The sequence below is a fragment of the Rattus rattus genome, chromosome 13 (assembly GCF_011064425.1).
Source record: "Rattus rattus isolate New Zealand chromosome 13, Rrattus_CSIRO_v1, whole genome shotgun sequence".
Taxonomy (NCBI): Eukaryota; Metazoa; Chordata; class Mammalia; order Rodentia; family Muridae; genus Rattus; species Rattus rattus.
Genome location: NC_046166.1, coordinates 32,914,121 through 32,923,308, shown reverse-complemented (window position 1 = coordinate 32,923,308; position 9,188 = coordinate 32,914,121). Strand labels below are relative to the sequence as shown.

Here is a 9,188-nt window from a genome sequence, read left to right as displayed (position 1 = left end):
ACGAATTATTTTAAGTATATTTAGAAAACTAGCATATGAAGAATCAGATGTTATTATTTTGTGACATTTATCTGATATATAATGTTTTGTAAATTTGAGTTTTGTTAGCTGTATAAATACCATAATACATAACCACAGAACTAAATTAAATGAATTTAAAATCTAAATGTATTTTAAAAATCCTTAGTTGAGTGTTACTTTGGGTTACTTATCCAGGAATATTCCAGGAATTATATTATATATAATTTAAAATGTGAATTTATTAAAACTTATATATGTTATAAAATTATGAATGCATGTTTTTTCAGAGATCTTATACCTTATACAATGTTATTATAGAAGAAGCTTAACACTTTTTTATTTTCATCTTTATTAACTTGGGTATTTCTTATTTACATTTCAAATGTTATTCCCTTGCCCAGTTTCCATGCTAACATCACCCTAACCCCTCCCCCTCCCATTCAATATGGGTGTTCCTCTCTGAATCCTCCCCCCATAGCCACCCCCACACAAGAATCCCGTTCACTGGGAGTCCAGCCTAGGCAGGACCAAGGAATTCCCCTTCCACTGGTGCTCTTAGTAGACTATTCATTGCTACCTATGCAATTGGAGCCCAGGGTCAGTCCATGTATCCATGTATAGTTTTTGGGTAGTGGCTTAGTCCCTGGAAGTTCTGGTTGATTGGCATTGTTGTTCATATGAGGTCTCAAGCCACTTTAGCTCTATCAATCCTTTCTCTGATTCCCTCAACAGGGGTCACATTCTCAGTTCATTGGTTTGCTGCTGGCATTCGCCTATGTATTTGCCATATTCTGGCTGTGTCTCTCAGGAGAGATCTACATCCGGTTCCTGGCAGCTTGCACTTCTTTGCTTCATCCATCTTATCTAGTTTGGTGGCTATATATGTATGGGCCACATGTGGGGCAGGTTCTGAATGAGCGTTCCTTCAGTCTCTGTTCTAAACTTTGCCTCCCTATTCCCTGCCAAGGGTATTCTTGTTCCCCTTTTAAAGAAGGAGTGAAGCATTCACATTTTGATCATCCCTCTTGAGTTTCACGTGTTCTGTGCATCTAGGGTAATTCAAGCATTTGGGCTAATAGCCACTTATGAATGAGTGCATACCATGTGTGTTTTTCTGTGATTAAGTTGCCTCACTCAGGATGATATTTTCCAGTTCCATTCATTTGCCTATGAATTTCATTAAGTCATTGTTTTTGATAGCTGAGTAATATTCCATTGTGTAGATGTACCACATTTTCTGTATCCATTCCTCTCTTGAAGGGCATCTGGGTTCTTTCCAGCTTCTGGCTATTATAAATAAGGCTGCTATGAACATAGTGGAGCATGTATCTTTGTTATTTGTTGGGGCATCTTTTGGTTATATGCCCAAGAGAGGTATAGCTGGGTCCTCAGGTAGTTCAATGACCAATTTTCAGATGAACCTCCAGACTGACTTCCAGAATGATTGTGCCAGTCTGCAATCCCACCAACAACCTCTTTCTCCACATCCTCGCCAGCATCTACTGTCACCTGAGTTTTTTATCTTAGCCATTCTGACTGGTGTGAGGTGGAATCTCAGTGTTGTTTTGATTTGCATTTCCCTGATGACTAAAGATATTGAACATTTCTTTAGGTGTTTCTCAGCCTTTCGGCATTCCTCAGCAGTAAATTCTTTGTTTAGCTATGAACCCCATTTTTTTTATTAACTTGAGTATTTCTTATTTTCATTTTGAGTGTTATTCCCTTTCCCAGTTTCCGGGCAAATATCCACCTAATCCCTCCCCCTCCCCTCCTTTATGGGTGTCTGAACCCCATTTTTAAATAGGGTTATTTGTCTCCCTACAATCTAACTTCATGATTTCTTTGTATATTTTAGATATAAGCCCTCTATCAGTTGTAGGATTGGTAAAGATCTTTTCCCAATCTCTTGGTTGCTGTTCTGTCCTAACAACAGTGTCCTTTGCCTTACAGAAACTTTGCAGTTTTATGAGATCCCATTTGTCAATACTTGATCTTAGCGCATAAGCCATTGGTGTTTTGTTCAGAAAATTTTCTCCAGTGCCCATGTGTTCGAGATTCTTCCCCACTTTTTCTTCTATTGGTTTGATTGTATCTGGTTTGATGTGGAGGTCCTTGATCCACTTGGACTTAAGCTTTGTACAGGGTGATAAGAATAGATTGATCTGCATTCTTCTACATGCTGACCTCCAGTTGAAACAGCACCATTTGCTGAAAATGCTATGTTTTTTTCCATTGGATGGTTTTGGCTCCTTTGTCAAAAATCAAGTGACCATAAGTGTGTGGGTTTATTTCTGGGTCTTCAATTCTATTCCACTGGTCTATCTGCCTGTCTCTGTACAAATACCATACAGTTTTTATCATGATTACTCTGTAATACTACTTGAGTTCAGGGGTAGAGATTCCTGCAGAAGTCCTTTTGTTGTTGATGACAGTTTTACCTATCATGGGTTTTTTATTATTCCAGATGAATTTGCAAATTTTTCTGTCTAACTCTATGAAGAATTGGATTGGAATTGACAAACAGGATCTCAACAAACTGCAAAGTTCCTGTAAGTCAAAGGACACTGTTGTTAGGACAAAATGGCAACCAAGAGACTGGGAAAAAATCTTTACCAATCCGAGAACAAATAGAGGTCTTATATCCAAAATATACAAAGAACTCAAGAAGTTAGACTGCAGGGAGACAAAATTACCCTATTAAAAAATGGGGTTCAGAGCTAAACAAAGAATTCACAGCTGAGGAATGCCGAATGGCTGAGAAATACCTAAAGAAATGTTCAACATCTTTAGTCATCAGGGAAATGCAAATCAAAACAACACTGAGATTCCACCTCACACCAGTCAGAATGGCTAAGATAAAAATCTCAGGTGACAGTAGATGCTGGCGAAGATGTGGAGAAAGAAGTTGTTGGTGGGATTGCAGACTGGCACAATCATTCTGGAAGTCAGTCTGGAGGCTCATCTGAAAATTGGATTTGAACTACCTGAGGACCCAGCTATACCTCTCTTGGGCATATAACCAAAAGATGCCCCAACAAATAACAAAGATACATGCTCCACTATGTTCATAGCAGCCTTACTTATAATAGCCAGAAGCTGGAAAGAACCCAGATGCCCTTCAAGAGAGGAATGGATACAGAAAATGTGGTACATCTACACAATGGAATATTACTCAGCTATCAAAAACAATGACTTAATGAAATTCATAGGCAAATGAATGGAACTGGAAAATATCATCCTGAGTGAGGCAACTTAATCACAGAAAAACACACATGGTATGCACTCATTCATAAGTGGCTATTAGCCCAAATGCTTGAATTACTCTAGATGCACAGAACATATGAAACTCAAGAAGGATGACCGAAATGCGAATGCTTCACTCCTTCTTTGAAATGGGAACAGGAATACCCTTAGGAGGGAATAGGGAGGCAAAGTTTAGAACAGAGGCAGAAGGTACACCCATTCAGAGCTAACCCCACATGTTGTCCATACATATACAGCCACCAAGCTAGGTAAGATGGATGAAGCAAAGAAGTGCAGGCTTTCCAGAACCGGATGTAGACCTCTCCTGAGAGACACACAGAATACAACAAATACATAGGTGAATGCCAGCAGCAAACCAATGAACTGAGAACGGGACCCCGGTTGAAGGAATCAGAGAAAAGACTGGAAGAGCTTGAAGGGGCTCGAGACCCATATGAACAACAATCCCAACCAACCAGAGCATCCAGGGACTAAGCCACTACCCAAAGACTATTCACGGACTGACCCTGGACTCCAACCTCATAGGTAGCAATGAACAGCCTAGTAAGTGCACCAGTGGAAGGGGAAGGCCTTGGTCCTGCCTAGACTGAACACCTAGTGAATGTGATTGTTGTGGGAGGGTGGTCATGGGGGGAGGATATGGAGGGGAAGTACTCATAGAAGGGGAGGGGGAGGGGTTGGGGGATGTTGGCCTGGAAACCGGGAAGGGGAATTACAATCGAAATGTAAATAAGAAATACTCAAGTTAAAAAAGATTAAAAAAAAATAATAATTGCTACTCTAGCTTGCTTCTTCAGACCATTTACTTGGAAAGTTGTTTTCCAGCCTTTTACTCTGAGGTAGTTACTGTCTTTGTCTCTGAGGTGTATTTCCTGTAGGCAGCAAAATGTTGGGTCCTTATTGCATATCCAGTTTGTTAATCTGTGTCTTTTTATTGGGGAATTGAGTCCATTGATGTTGAGAGATATAGCGATTGTTGTTTCCTGTTATCTTCATACTTGGAGGTGAGATTTGTTTGTTTGCTTGTCTTCTCTTTTTTTTGCTCCAAAATGATTAGTTTCTTGCTTTTTCTAGTGTGTACTTTGCCTCCTTTTGTTGGGCTTTACCATTAATTATCCTTTGTAGGGCTGGATTTGTAGAATGATATTGTTTGGTTTTGTCATGGAATATCTTGGTTTTTCCATCTATGTTAATTGAGAGTTTTGCTGGATGCAGTAACCTGGGCTGGCATTTGTGTTCTCTTAGGGTCTGTATGACATCTGTCCAGGATCTTCTGGCTTTCATAGTCTCTGGTGAGAAGTCTGGTGTGATTCTGATAGATCTGCCTTTATATGTTACTTGACCTTTCCCCCTTACTCCTTTTAATATTCTTTGTTTGTTTTGTGCATTTGGTGTTTTGACTATTATGTGACGGGAGGAGTTTCTTTTCTGGTCCAATCTATTTGGAGTTCTGTAGGCTTCTTGTATGTTTATGGGCATCTCTTTCTTTAGGTTAGGAAAGTTTTCTTCTATGATTTTATTGAAGAAATTTACTGCTCCTTTGAGTTGGGGGTCTTCACTCTCTTCTATACCTATTATCCTTAGGTTTGATCTTCTCATTATGTCCTGGATTTCCTGTTTGTTTTGGGCCAGTAGCTTGTTCTGGTTTACATTTTCTTTGACAGTTTTGTTGATGATTTCTATGGAATCTTCTGCTCCTGATATTCTCTCTTGTATCACTTGTATTCTGTTGGTGATGCTTGTATCTATGGCTCCTTGTCTCTTTCTTTGGTTTTCTACATCTAGGTTGTTTCCCTTTGTGCTTTCTTTATTGTTTCTATTTCCATTTTCATTTTCTTCACCTGTTTGACTGTGTTTTCCTGTAATTCTTTCAGGGATTTTTGAGTTTCCTCTCTAATGGCTTCCGCTTGTTTACTTGTGTGTTCCTGTATTTATGTCTTTCTTGAAGTCCTCCACCATCATGATGAAATGTGATTTTAAATCTAGATCTTGAGCATGTCCTTGACCTGCCCATGCCGTTCTGCCCTTCCACGATGTAGCCCAGTCAACTTGCAGAGGACATGCAACAGGCCGTGCCTGGTTTGCATTTCTTCCCTACTTGTGAACAATGCCAAAGAAAGTGAAGCCCACAGGGAATGAGAATGAAGAAAAGTCTGTTCCTTGCAAGCAAATGAAGAAGGAGCTACCTAATATGCTTTCTGTATTAAACTTTGACAGCCCCAGTAGTTTCTTTGAAAGTTTAATATCACCCATCACAGTAGAGACATTTTTCAAGGAATTCTGGGAACAAAAGCACCTTCTCATTCAGAGCGATGACTCTTTGCTGGCTTCATATTACCAGTCTCTGTTCAGACCCTCAGATCTGAAGAGTCTCTTCAACCAAGGGCTATACTATGGAAGAGATGTCAATGTCTGCCAGTGCATCGGTGGGAAGAAGAAGGTTTTAAATAAGGATGGCAAAGCACCAGTTTCTTCAGCTGAGAAAAGATTTTGATCAGAAGAGGGCAACAATTCAGTTTCATCAGCCACAGAGATTTAAGGATGAGCTCTGGAGGATCCAGGAAAAGCTGGAATGTTACTTTGGCTCCTTAGTAGGCTCAAATGTGTACATGACTCCCACAGGATCTCAGGGCCTTCCTCCACATTATGACGATGTTGAGGTTTTTATCCTGCAGCTGGAGGGAAAGAAACGTTGGCGCCTGTACTCCCCAACTGTGCCCCTGGCACATGAGTACAGTGTGGAGCCTGAGGACTGGATTGGCACACAATACATGACTTCCTGCTGAAGCCTGGTGATTTGTTGTACTTCCCCAGAGGGACCATTCATCAGGCACTAACTCCTTCAGGCCTGGCCCACTCTATTCACCTGACTCTTAGCACCTACCAGAAAATATTGGGGGAGATTACCTTTTGGATTTCATTTCGGAGCTTGTATTTGACATTGCAAAGGAAGATGTGGCATTAAGGACTGGAATGCCCAGGTGGATGCTCATGAATGTGGAAACCCCAGCTGATGTAACAAGGAAGTTGAGTGGCTTTCTGACGACTCTGGCAGACCAGCTCGAGGGCAGAAAAGAACTGCTCTCATCAGATATGAAGAAGGACTTCATCATGCATAGACTCCCCCACTTTCTGTGTGGGAAATGGAATAGAGTCAGTGGACCCAGGTGGAAAGTTGCCAAGGTTGAACAGCATAGTAAGACTGCAGTTTAAAGACCACATTGTCCTCACAGCAGGGCCAGATCAGAATCAATCTCATGAAGCTCAATGAAAGATGGTTTACATCTACCATTCTCTAAAGAATGAGAGACAGACACACATGATGGGGAAAGAGGTGGAAACAGAGATTTACTGACTTTGATTTCCTTTATCCTATGTGGATGCTCTGAAGCAAATCTGGTGCGGGTCACCAGTTCGTGTTAAGAACCTGAAACTTGGCACAGATGAAGAGAAGGAGAACCTGGCAGTGTCTCTCTGGACAGAGTGTCTAATCCAAGTGCTCTAGTGCCTTTATGCAGAGAACTGCTGTACTTTCAGTGAGGAGGGACTTAATCCTTAGGGCACTTGGTGTTCTGATTAGTGCTCTGGATAGAGCTGTGGTTGGTTACAGAGAAGAGGCAGGAGAAAGAAGCTACTTCATGTCCTCATGGACATGAGAGGGAAAACAGGAAATTATTAGGCATCCCAGGCTGTGATAAAACCATACTTTGGACAAGTTTATTTAATCCACAAAAGGCACAACTCCAGTACATAGGTCATATAGAATTATGTCATTAGCCTGGCTTCTTTGTCTTGGCTCTTGGAAAAAATAACTCCTTTAAAGAGCATCCTTGGCTCCAAAAATACTTTTTAACAATTAAAACTTAGGAATAAAGTTGTTTTTTTTTTACAATGAAAAAAAATCTAGATCTTGCTTTTCTGGTGTGTTTGGATATTCAGTGTTTGCTTTGGTGGTAGAATTGGGCTCCGATGATGCCATGTAGTCTTGGATTCTGTTGCTTGGGTTCCTGCACTTGCCTCTCACCATCAAGTTGTCTCTGGTGTTACCTTGTTCTGCTATTTCTAACAGTGGTTAGACTATCCTATAGGCCTATGTGTCAGGAGTGCTGTAGACCTGTTTTCCTGTTCTCTTTCAGTCAGTTATGGGAACAGAGTGTTCTGCTTTCAGGCATGTAGTCATTCTTGTCTACTGGTCTTCAGGTGTTTCTGTGGGCATGTGTCCTGAGTCCACCAGGCAGGTCACTTGGAGCAGAAAAGTTGGTCTTACCTCTGGTCTCAGACGTGAAGTCGCTCCTTAGAGCAGGGTTTCAGGTCTCCATGAGGGCAGCAAGCAGAAGGGTCAGCCCCCCCCTTCTCTCGGGACCCTGTGCACAGGGGCCCCAGATGGTACTAGGCATTTTCCTCTAGAGTCAAAAATGTGGGCAGAGAGTAGTCTCCTCTGCCTTCCCAGGTGTGTCTGCCCCTCTGAAGGTCTAGCTCTCCCTCCGACAGTATTTGGGTGCAGGGAGCTGTTTGACCAGGTGCCTTCAGATCTGGGTGGTGTCTGTACTGTAGCATTGAGTGCTCCTATCTTCCTGTTCCCAGAGGCCCTATACTGTTTCCTCTTGGGCCAGGGATGTGGGCAAGGGTGGGCAATACTGGCGGTCTCTCCTGCCCTGCAGTCTCAGGAGTACCCACCTGACTGGGTGATGAGCTCTCTCCCCCAAGGGGTTTGGGAGCAGGGAGCTATGGGTGGGTATCAGTGAGGTTCGGGAACCAGCTAGAAACTTCAAGTGTCCGGTCCCAGAGGATTTTTGCCTTTGTGTGTCCTGAGTCCCCCAGGCAGGTCACTTGGAGCAGAAAAGTTGGTCTTATCTCTCGTCTCGGGCCTGAAATTGCTCCTCGGGACTAGGTTTCAGCTCTCTGTGAGGGCAGCAAACCAGAAGGCTATTATAAAATTTTTAACATTAAAGCCAATATTGTTCACAGAAGATAATATTAGGTGATGCTATATTTGGAATCTCTATATTCATTAGTCTCAATTGTTACGTTTATAATATGTTTGTAAGAGAAAATATTTTATGATATGCTGAATACACAGTATATAAAATCATACAAGTAATTTTCTGGCACAACCAGCATAATAGAAATGCCACTGAAATTTTGAACTTTTTTATGGTTCACAGATATATATGCATATAAATATACATAAATCTTTATATGACAAAAATTACCACGTTGTTAAACATCATTAGGTTAAAAAGTACTAGAATAAATGAAACCTTTGACTTTTCATATACCAGGTCTCTTACACTATCGAGGAATTGTTGCATCTATAAATGATATCCATAATTTGTTTAGAGTGTAAGGCTAAGTTTATGTAGTTATTAGTTACTCATTTACAAAGCTACCCTAGAGACTACACACTAAATTTAGACATGAACTATAACTCCTGACATGATTGCTATTGGAAATATGAGAAACTCAAAAAGTCTATGTCTTTTCTTTCTTTTCTTTATCTCAAATCAATATTTTGAAAAAGAAAACAAAAATACTTAAGGAACATTTATAGGAGCATATATATGATTTCTGATTCTTGAATAACATCATGCTATATTACTATAAGGATTATATTAAAACCTTTGATGAGTAACATACATTTTCCACTTACAGAAGGCTTACAAAGAATGAATCTTATAAGTGTCTGAGGTTTATGTATAATTAGCTTGAATATTTCCAGTCAAAGTCCTTCCAATGCTTATATAAATATTCTCAACTTCCTTAGAATATTGATCTACATTTAATAACATTTAAAAATGGCTAACTTTAAAGGACAAGATTTTAATATTTTATGTTTGCCAATAGTTTTGTCAAGATTTTAAAGAATCAGAACTTAAATTTTGGTTTGAGCTGAAATCCTTGCA

At 40.5% G+C, this 9,188-nt stretch overlaps 1 pseudogene; it reads left to right on the top strand.

Moving 5' to 3' along the window:
* The first annotated feature begins 5,318 nt into the window (after positions 1 to 5,318).
* Positions 5,319 to 6,790, top strand: LOC116914530 (annotated as a pseudogene).
* The last annotated feature ends 2,398 nt before the right edge of the window (positions 6,791 to 9,188 follow it).